We start from the raw sequence: 8,102 nt of genomic DNA on the forward strand, positions 1-8,102 counted from the left end.
GAGGTGTGATCAAAATATACAGTGAATGTTTAAACTTAAAAAAATTATTGCAGAGATATATTGCCATTAATCCCCCTCAAAATACTCCCTCTTACTTAGGACACAATTATTCCATAGTTCTTGCCACTTTCTGAAGCAGCTCTAGAAGTCCTCTTTCATGAGTCTTTTTACTTGTGCTGTCATGACTGCTTTAACATCCTGAATTGACTCAAAACCTTTACCTTTCATGGGCATTTTTTTGGGGGGGTACTGGGGATCGAACTCAGGATCTTGTGCTTTCAAGGCAGGCGTAGCGCCACTCAGCTACATTCCCAGCCCCCTCATGGGAATTTTGACTTTCGGGAAGATCCAGAAGTTGCACCATACCAGATCTGATGAATAAGGTAGATAAGGACACACTATAATGTTTTTATTTGACAGAAATTGCCATAAACTGGTTCATAAAGTGGCAAGAACTATGGGATAATTGTGTTCTAAGTGAGAGGGAGTATTTTGAGGGCGATTCATATGCATCTTTTACTGTAATAAAACTTTACATTTAAACATTCATTGTATTTTTTGGTCATACTTCATACATTATGAACTCATCTCTATATTACCATAGGAGGCAGGCATCAGGCTGATACTGTGTGTGTGTGTGTGTGTGTGTGTGTGTGTGTGTGTTATGAAGAATTGAATTCAGGGCCTTTGCACTGAGCTACATCCCCAGCGTTTTATTTATTTTGAGACAGAGTCTTGCTAATTTGCCTAGGTTAGACTAGAACTTGTAATCCTCCTGCATCAGCTTTCTAAAGTGCTAGAATGATAGGGATGCCCCACTGTGCCTTTCAGCTGATTTCTTTTCATTCAACTGTTCTCTGATTGAATTGGGCCAAATTCCTAGTTTCTGTGATTTTTAAGAGATCAGTAGCCTATATATTGAAAAGATAGATGGCCTTTTCCTCATAAGGTCTGAGTTTTGCTCTCTTTGGAGAAAAGAATGTTCATTCACTCATTCACTTACTCATAAAATATGTATCAATATCTACCATGTGCCAAGGAAAGTGCTAGTGTTGCTGGAAGGATGATAAATGAAATGAACACATGGGCCCAGGATTTAGCTCAGTGGTGCTGCTGCCTGCCCCACAAGCGCAAGGTCCTGAGTTCGATCCCTGGTACAAAAATATAAGAAAATGATGAACTTTAGGAATTTACAATCTAGTGGCAAAGAGACAAAAACCAAGCAAATGTACAAATGGTGATTGATAAGTGACATAAAAGTGAAGGATACGATGAAAGAGCACAGGAATTCCATTTTAGGGGGCTCTGAGGAAGTGATATTTAAATAGAAGCCTGGAGGTTGAGAATCAGCTGGGCAGGTGGAGACTGGGGGAAGAGTGATCCAGGCCAAACCACAGGCAGAGGCTGGCGGTGGGAGAGCACTACCCATGGAGGCCTCCAGAGGAGCCCGCCTGCCCGCTGCCTATTGAGCTGGGGAGAAGAAGCTCTGAGATAAGATAAAACTGGAGAACGGGGAAAGACAGTCCACTCAGGGACTCTGCAGTTTGTGTCTGAGGACCTGACATTGATTTCGATGCTGAGTGTCTGTGGTCTGAGTTCCCATGGGATGTTTGGTTAAAATGAGCACCAGGAGTGTCCTGGAGCCTAGTACAGAGGGAAAGAAAGACAACCTGCTGTGCACACATAGGGTGTCCTGAAGTTTCTGGGAATAACACAGAAAGGGGTTTCAGGGCCCTCCTGCTGGGATGGAATCCAGGACTTCTGATACCAGTTCAGACTCTAGGGTAGCAATGCAGGTCCAAGTATTTTTCATTTCAACATAGTGATCAGAGGAGTATTTTATCATTGACATTGTTTAGAATTGTTAAACCATGGCAGTAATAAAAAGGAGGCAGATTCTCTACAGAAAATGCCCCTTTTACTGCCTATAAGCAGGCTTAATGTGCTCACTTGGTGTTAGCTACTTTCTCATCACGGAGACACAATACCCCACACCCGCAGCTTACGGGAGGAGAGGCTTATTTTAGCTCAGGGTTTCAGCCCATGATCAGCTGACTCCAAGGCAGGGAGTCATGATGGATGTGTCTGGCAGAGAGAAATACTCCCCTCACAGAGGTCCAGAGGCAGAGATTGAAGGGAGGAGCCATCTGGGAGGGACACAGACCCCTCCAGGCCATATCCTTGGCTCCTCTTCAAACCAGGCCCCACCTCCTAACAGCAAGTCAGCTATGGATTCCTCAGTGGATTGACTCACTAATGAGTACAATGCCCTCTTGACCCAAGCACCTTCTGTAAGCCCTGCCCTGAGTGCATGAGGCGCTGGGAGGTGGGTACCTTCTTTATCTAACAGATGTCATCTAACAGATGTCAGATGTATCCGACATTCAGTTACATCTTTGTTCTGAAGAACTGATCTTGGGGAATTTTCATTTCAGCCATGAAAGTAGTTAAAAATTTAGAGCCTGAGAAGTTCAGAGTCTCCTGTTTTCTAAAATTCAAAAATTCTCCAATTCCATGGTAAGACTATAAAATTAAACCCGGAGGAAAATGCTGAGTTCTCAGTAAAATCGAATGGAACACTCATTCCACTTTTCATGAGATGGTAGTGAGATGATATATGACTTATGCAAAATATTTATATGTTATTCATGGTAGATAATGGTTTCATTGCTAGTACTGAGAGGGTTTTATATCACATAGTGTAGCTGTGAACAGCAGTTCTCAAACTTGTGGTCTCAGGACCCCTTAGCACTCCAATATTGAGAACTTTAAAAAGCCTACCTTCCTTAACTATCAGAGAATCGACATCATCACAATTAGTGAAGCCTCTAGAAAACTCCATTGTACTCCATAAGAGATTCAGAGTAGGAAAGGCAAATATTGTTTTGGTATTACATTGAAAATAGTTTTGTCTTTTTGGATTCCTTCAAAGAATCATGGTGATTCTCCTCGGGGGGTCCTGGACCACACACTGTGTGAAATGCTGGCATAGAGCTTGATAATATGGGCTGTAGACAACTTAAAATTCACCTTTCACAAGGTCCTGAGTTCAATCCCCAGTACCAAAAAAAAAAAAAAATCACTTTTCACCTGCAATAATATTCTCTGAGAGTTGCTATCTTCAGCTATAAAATAGGTACAGTTATACTTACTCCACTAACTTATGGTGAGGGAATTATAGATGATATATTGGCTATGAATCTTTATGCTGCAAAGATTAAGAAACTTAGTTTAAGATAAAGGGCACATTTAATTTAATTAATTGTAGACCTTTCCAATATTCCCTTCACAGGTTTTTCTTGCCTGTAATGTGGTCAAAGGCTCTTTAGCAGATACTAATCACTGCAGTCTGTTTCCAGTCTGCCCACAGAAACACAAGAGGTGCTCTTTCTCTGTCGTAGCTCCTGGGGGCCTCCCCTGGGAGTCACAGCATTGTTTTCTGATTTTGTGGCAGAACTGGGTTTTCACTTCCTTCTCTTCTCAGCTGGACATTGTTGGATGTCCCACCCACTCATGGGACCCCATTGACAATCATGGGCAGGGCCAGGGTGCTGAATGTTTTGCATTCCCATTGCATGTGGGAGACATGTGTTGTTATTATTATTATTATTATCATTATTAAAATTGTATATCTTGGGGAAACCTTTTCTCTCCCCAGTGTCTTGTCCCCTGCAGGCTCTGGAGACAGGTGCAGTGGTGCTTGACATTTAAATTTTACTCAGTTCTACTTTTGGATTCTTTGAGTCCCTGGGTCGGAACTGTCTAAGTATGCCAAATACAGTGGGGATGACAGCTTCACTCTGGCTTTATTAAATTTGCCAGACTGCATCTGAGGGATCAACTTGCTCCTCCCTTGCCCTGGCCATTGCCCAAGATGTGGTGGGTGCTAGGTCTGGGGTGGAGGTTCAGGTACCAAGATCCAGGCATGGATCGGACTCTCCTCTCCCACCCTCTAAATTCTGGACTTTAGTCTAGCTGGGTTGTCTTGTTGTTTATCATACCATATCCGACTTTATCTTTTGCCCTTGCCTAAGAGAAATTGCTTTTCTTCAACAGAGTCAGAGGTACTCACTGTCACTGCTGCCCTCTAGTTGGCTATAGCTTACATATATCTCCTTCTGGCCTGGAGGTCTAGGGGTCAGGCAAGCCGGGGACATTGTGGCCTGAATGTCTGGCCCTGCTTCTTCTTGAAGTCATTTAAATCTATGCTTAGCAGATCTCACTTTACTGTCCAATCAGTCCGTATCTTTTTGTCCACTGAAAATGCAAGGAGGCACGTGAAATGAACTCTTACTTTGAAATATATAATGACATCATTCTTGCCTATGGTCACAGCTACCCTCTTCTGCAACAGATCTCCAGCTGACCCATCGTATCCATTTGATATAGTTCCCTCTGCCCAACAACCCTCCCTTCCTTCCCTCTTCTCCTTTTACTTTCCAAAATAAAATAAAATGCAGTGCAGGCAGCTGGACCACCCTGCCTGCTTAGGTTTGTCCATGTCTCTGCTGCCCAATACTTACACTGGAACCACCCGGTTCTTTTTTCCAGGCTGGCAGGCAGCAATTGCACAGCTTCTGCACAAATGCTGTAATGCTCGTCTTCACCCTCTTCCAGCATGGCCTCTTCTTACAGGAGGCGGAGGGCATTGACTCAATGTAAGGCTGGCAGGGTGTGCTTGGTTTGGGGGTCTTGCAGAGCTCTCGTTTCCTGTCAAGCTGATTCCCTGGGAGAAAGAAGTCATTGCTGGAGGCAGGTTTGTTGGCACCACTGTTCTGGAGGAGAGCTGAGGGGGTAGGATCTATGGCATCTGGAGATGATGTGTTGCCCTCATTTGCTGGCTTCACTCTGATGCAAATGTCTGTTCCCCATCTTGCTTGGTGTTCCATAATAAGATAGGTGGCCATCTGGTGATCATATTTTTTTAACCATAGGGATTTTTAAATTTCTTCAGGGTTGTATCCTAAGGCGAACATCAACTTTAGGATCTCAGGTTTTGGGCATTCTGGAAGCAGATCAGGAGGAGGATGAGAAGGTGGTTTACCCTGGTGGAGCCATGGGTGCCACATGATTTCCTCTAGTGTTGGGCACTGCAAGGGGTCAATGGTGAGAAGTGTGACAATTAAATTTTGCAGGTCTGTGGAGAAGGAATGGGGACAGTAGTGCCTGCCCTGCAGGATCTGCTATTTCAGATAAAAGGGATGGATCTCCTTGAATGGTGTTAACCCCACCATGATCTCAGAGAGGATGGCACCGAGCCTCCAAATGTCCCCAGCAAATAGCTCTCTTTTGTGCAATAGTGCTTCAGGGGCAGTGTCTGGCAGCGTGCTGCAGATCCTGTTCAGCTTCTGCTCAGGAGTGATCTTGGTCCCCACTCCAAAGTCACAGATTTTAACTGTGCCATCCTCATCTAACAAGATGTTATCTAATTTGAGATGCCCATGAATGATGTCTTGTCCATGGAGGTATTGAATGGCACAGATGATCTGCCAAAATATTCTTCTAGCCTCCTCCTCCTGCGGGCCACTGGTCTCGTGGATGCGATTTATCAGTTCTCCTCCACTTGCATATTCCATCACCATGTAGACTTCCTCCTCTGTCTCAATAACTTGCAGTAACTTGATGATATTCGGATGCTGCAATGATTTCATGATGCTGACCTCCTACATGATGTGATCAGAATTCTCTCCCTTTGGCAATACTTTGATGGCCACTGTCATTCCAGTGGACAAATGCTTGGCCAGTATTACATCAGCATAATTGCCCTTGTTGATTTTCCGTAGGATGTGATAATGATCTTTGAGCTTCTCCATATGGGAGGAGCTGGCTAGGAGGCTTAGAGATGATGTTCACTATGCTCAGTCCCAAAAGTAGGCATCATGAATGACCAGATTTTACAATCACTTTACCACCTAATTATCAAATAGACAAGTTACCTAAGAATCACAGAAATTATCACAAACAAGAGGCCTCAATAAGACCGAAAAACCCACCCAAGCCATAGCCTTATATAGCTAGCCTTTGAAGTGACCTCACATGGCATGAAACTGCCCAATCATAGCTTTATAAAGCTCACCTTTCAAGTAACTTCACAGTGGCCCCTTGTGAGGTCACAGCACAAAATGGCCCAGTCATGGCTGGCCATAACTCACATGGGTATCTCATTTTTGGCCGCTGGGGCCTTTTGTGCTTTAATAATAATAATAATAATAATAATAATAATAATAATAATAATAAAGGATACAAAAGTTTTTGTTAATGTGGCTTATAGAGATTAACATTTAGTTTCTTAGAATTAGAAACATGTAAGATATTCAAAGTCTCTTTTATATCTGGCTTGAGAATCTGTAATGTCTTCTGTTTTAAAAGATCTCATGATGTCTACACTCAACATATCCAATTTCTTTTTCTTTAAATTATCACTGATGGTTCTCAAAGTGATGATATAACTTCACTGACATTACAATAATGTAGAAGATGTTCTTTATAAAATACAATGAGGCATATTAATACCTATACAGCTGACAGAAAGACCTCTTTTACCATAGTTTCCCCAGAAGATAATCATTAGGCAAATATACCTTGGATGCTGGAAGGAAATGGGTTGATATGTGTCATGTTGAATGAAAAAGCAAAGCAAAACAAAAGCCCCATCAACTAAGAATTCTCTGTTCTCTATCCAGCAAAACTGTCCCTACAAAATGAGGGAGAAATTAAGTCATTCTCACATACAAGCATTAAGCATTTTGCTTCTCTACTACTAGATCTACCAGGCATAAGGAGATCCTTGAAGTTAAATGGAAGGACATTAGGCAGGAACTCAAAGCTCTCTGAAGGAATAACTATAATTAAGCTAAATACATGGATATTTATGAAAGTCAGTGTTAGTTTGCTACACGATATAAGAAGTTCATGTTTCAAAAAATAACCCCCCCCCCAAAAACTCCAAATATTACTATATTTTTTGAAACACACAATGTGACCTACAGGAATGGAACTTTACAAATTCAGTACCCAAAAGGGAATGGAGGCTAGAGCTGCATGGAGCAGCATTTTGTATGTTACTGAGTTTAGCTGGCACAAGTTCACATCAGAGGGTTTTCAATGTAATGCCCATAGTATCCTCAAAGGACATATCTATAAAATATACACAGAGCAGAAAGAAACTCACTTTCCTCCAGAAAGAATGATTCAAGAAACCAGGGACTACGAGCTGCAAGGAGAGTGGGAGATAACAGCCAAAGGACAGAGTTGAGGCCTTTCTCAGCAGCAATTCCTTTCCCTGCCAGTAGGTCACCCACCTCCCACTCAGAAGACAGAGATTTGGGAAAAGGGATGAGAAAAAATGATCCAATTAGATCTAAAGACAAAAAGCTGGAACAGGAAAGTATGACTGAAAGATCCTCCAGGTAAACTGTAGTGAAAATAAAAGAGCATGGCTATAGTGTCAGACAAAATAGATTTTAAATCAAAAGAAGGAGGGCCGGGGATTTAGCTCAGTGGTTTTGCTGCCTGCTGCGCAAGCGCAAGGACTTGAATTCGATCCCTGGTACCAAATAAAATAAAATAAAATAAATCAAAAGAAGGTTACAGAAACAAAGAGAGATATCATATGGACAAAAGTTCAATTAAGAAAGAAGATAAAAATTAAGCATTAAAACAGTCAAGCATAGGAAATGCAATATGGGCAGGAGGATTGCCATGAGTTTGAGGCCAGCCTGGGCTGCATAGTAAGTTCAAGGCCAGCCTGAACTACATAGTGAGACCCTGTGTCAAAAGAAAAAAGAAAAAAGAAAAAAAAGAATATAAAGGCAGAAAGGTACCCCACTTGGCAGGGTGAGTATGACTGGGGCCCAGTTTCAGGGAAACCACCATGTAAGCAAGGCTTTGGCGTATGTCAGTCCTGGAACCATAGATCTTGAATGTCCCAAGTATCCATGAGCATCCACCTGCCCCAGCATCCTGGAACCGAGTCCAATAGAGGGGTGGCCAGGGTCCTTGCTGAGCTCCCTGTGCAGTGCAGCAGGAAGGTGTGCAATGTGAACTGCAGAGCAGCTTCCAGCAGCTGCTGGCCCCATGACCCACAGTGGTGCCCACAAGGA

At 42.7% G+C, this 8,102-nt stretch overlaps 1 pseudogene; it reads right to left on the minus strand.

The window, feature by feature from the left end:
- Positions 1-3,162: 3,162 nt before the first annotated feature.
- Positions 3,163-6,018, minus strand: LOC101719511 (sperm motility kinase 2B-like; annotated as a pseudogene).
- Between the last annotated feature and the right edge of the window lie 2,084 nt (positions 6,019-8,102).

The sequence above is a fragment of the Heterocephalus glaber genome, unplaced genomic scaffold, assembly GCF_053883595.1.
Source record: "Heterocephalus glaber isolate CG9 unplaced genomic scaffold, H.glaber_assembly_v1.0 deba00001472, whole genome shotgun sequence".
NCBI classification, from domain to species: domain Eukaryota; kingdom Metazoa; phylum Chordata; class Mammalia; order Rodentia; family Bathyergidae; genus Heterocephalus; species Heterocephalus glaber.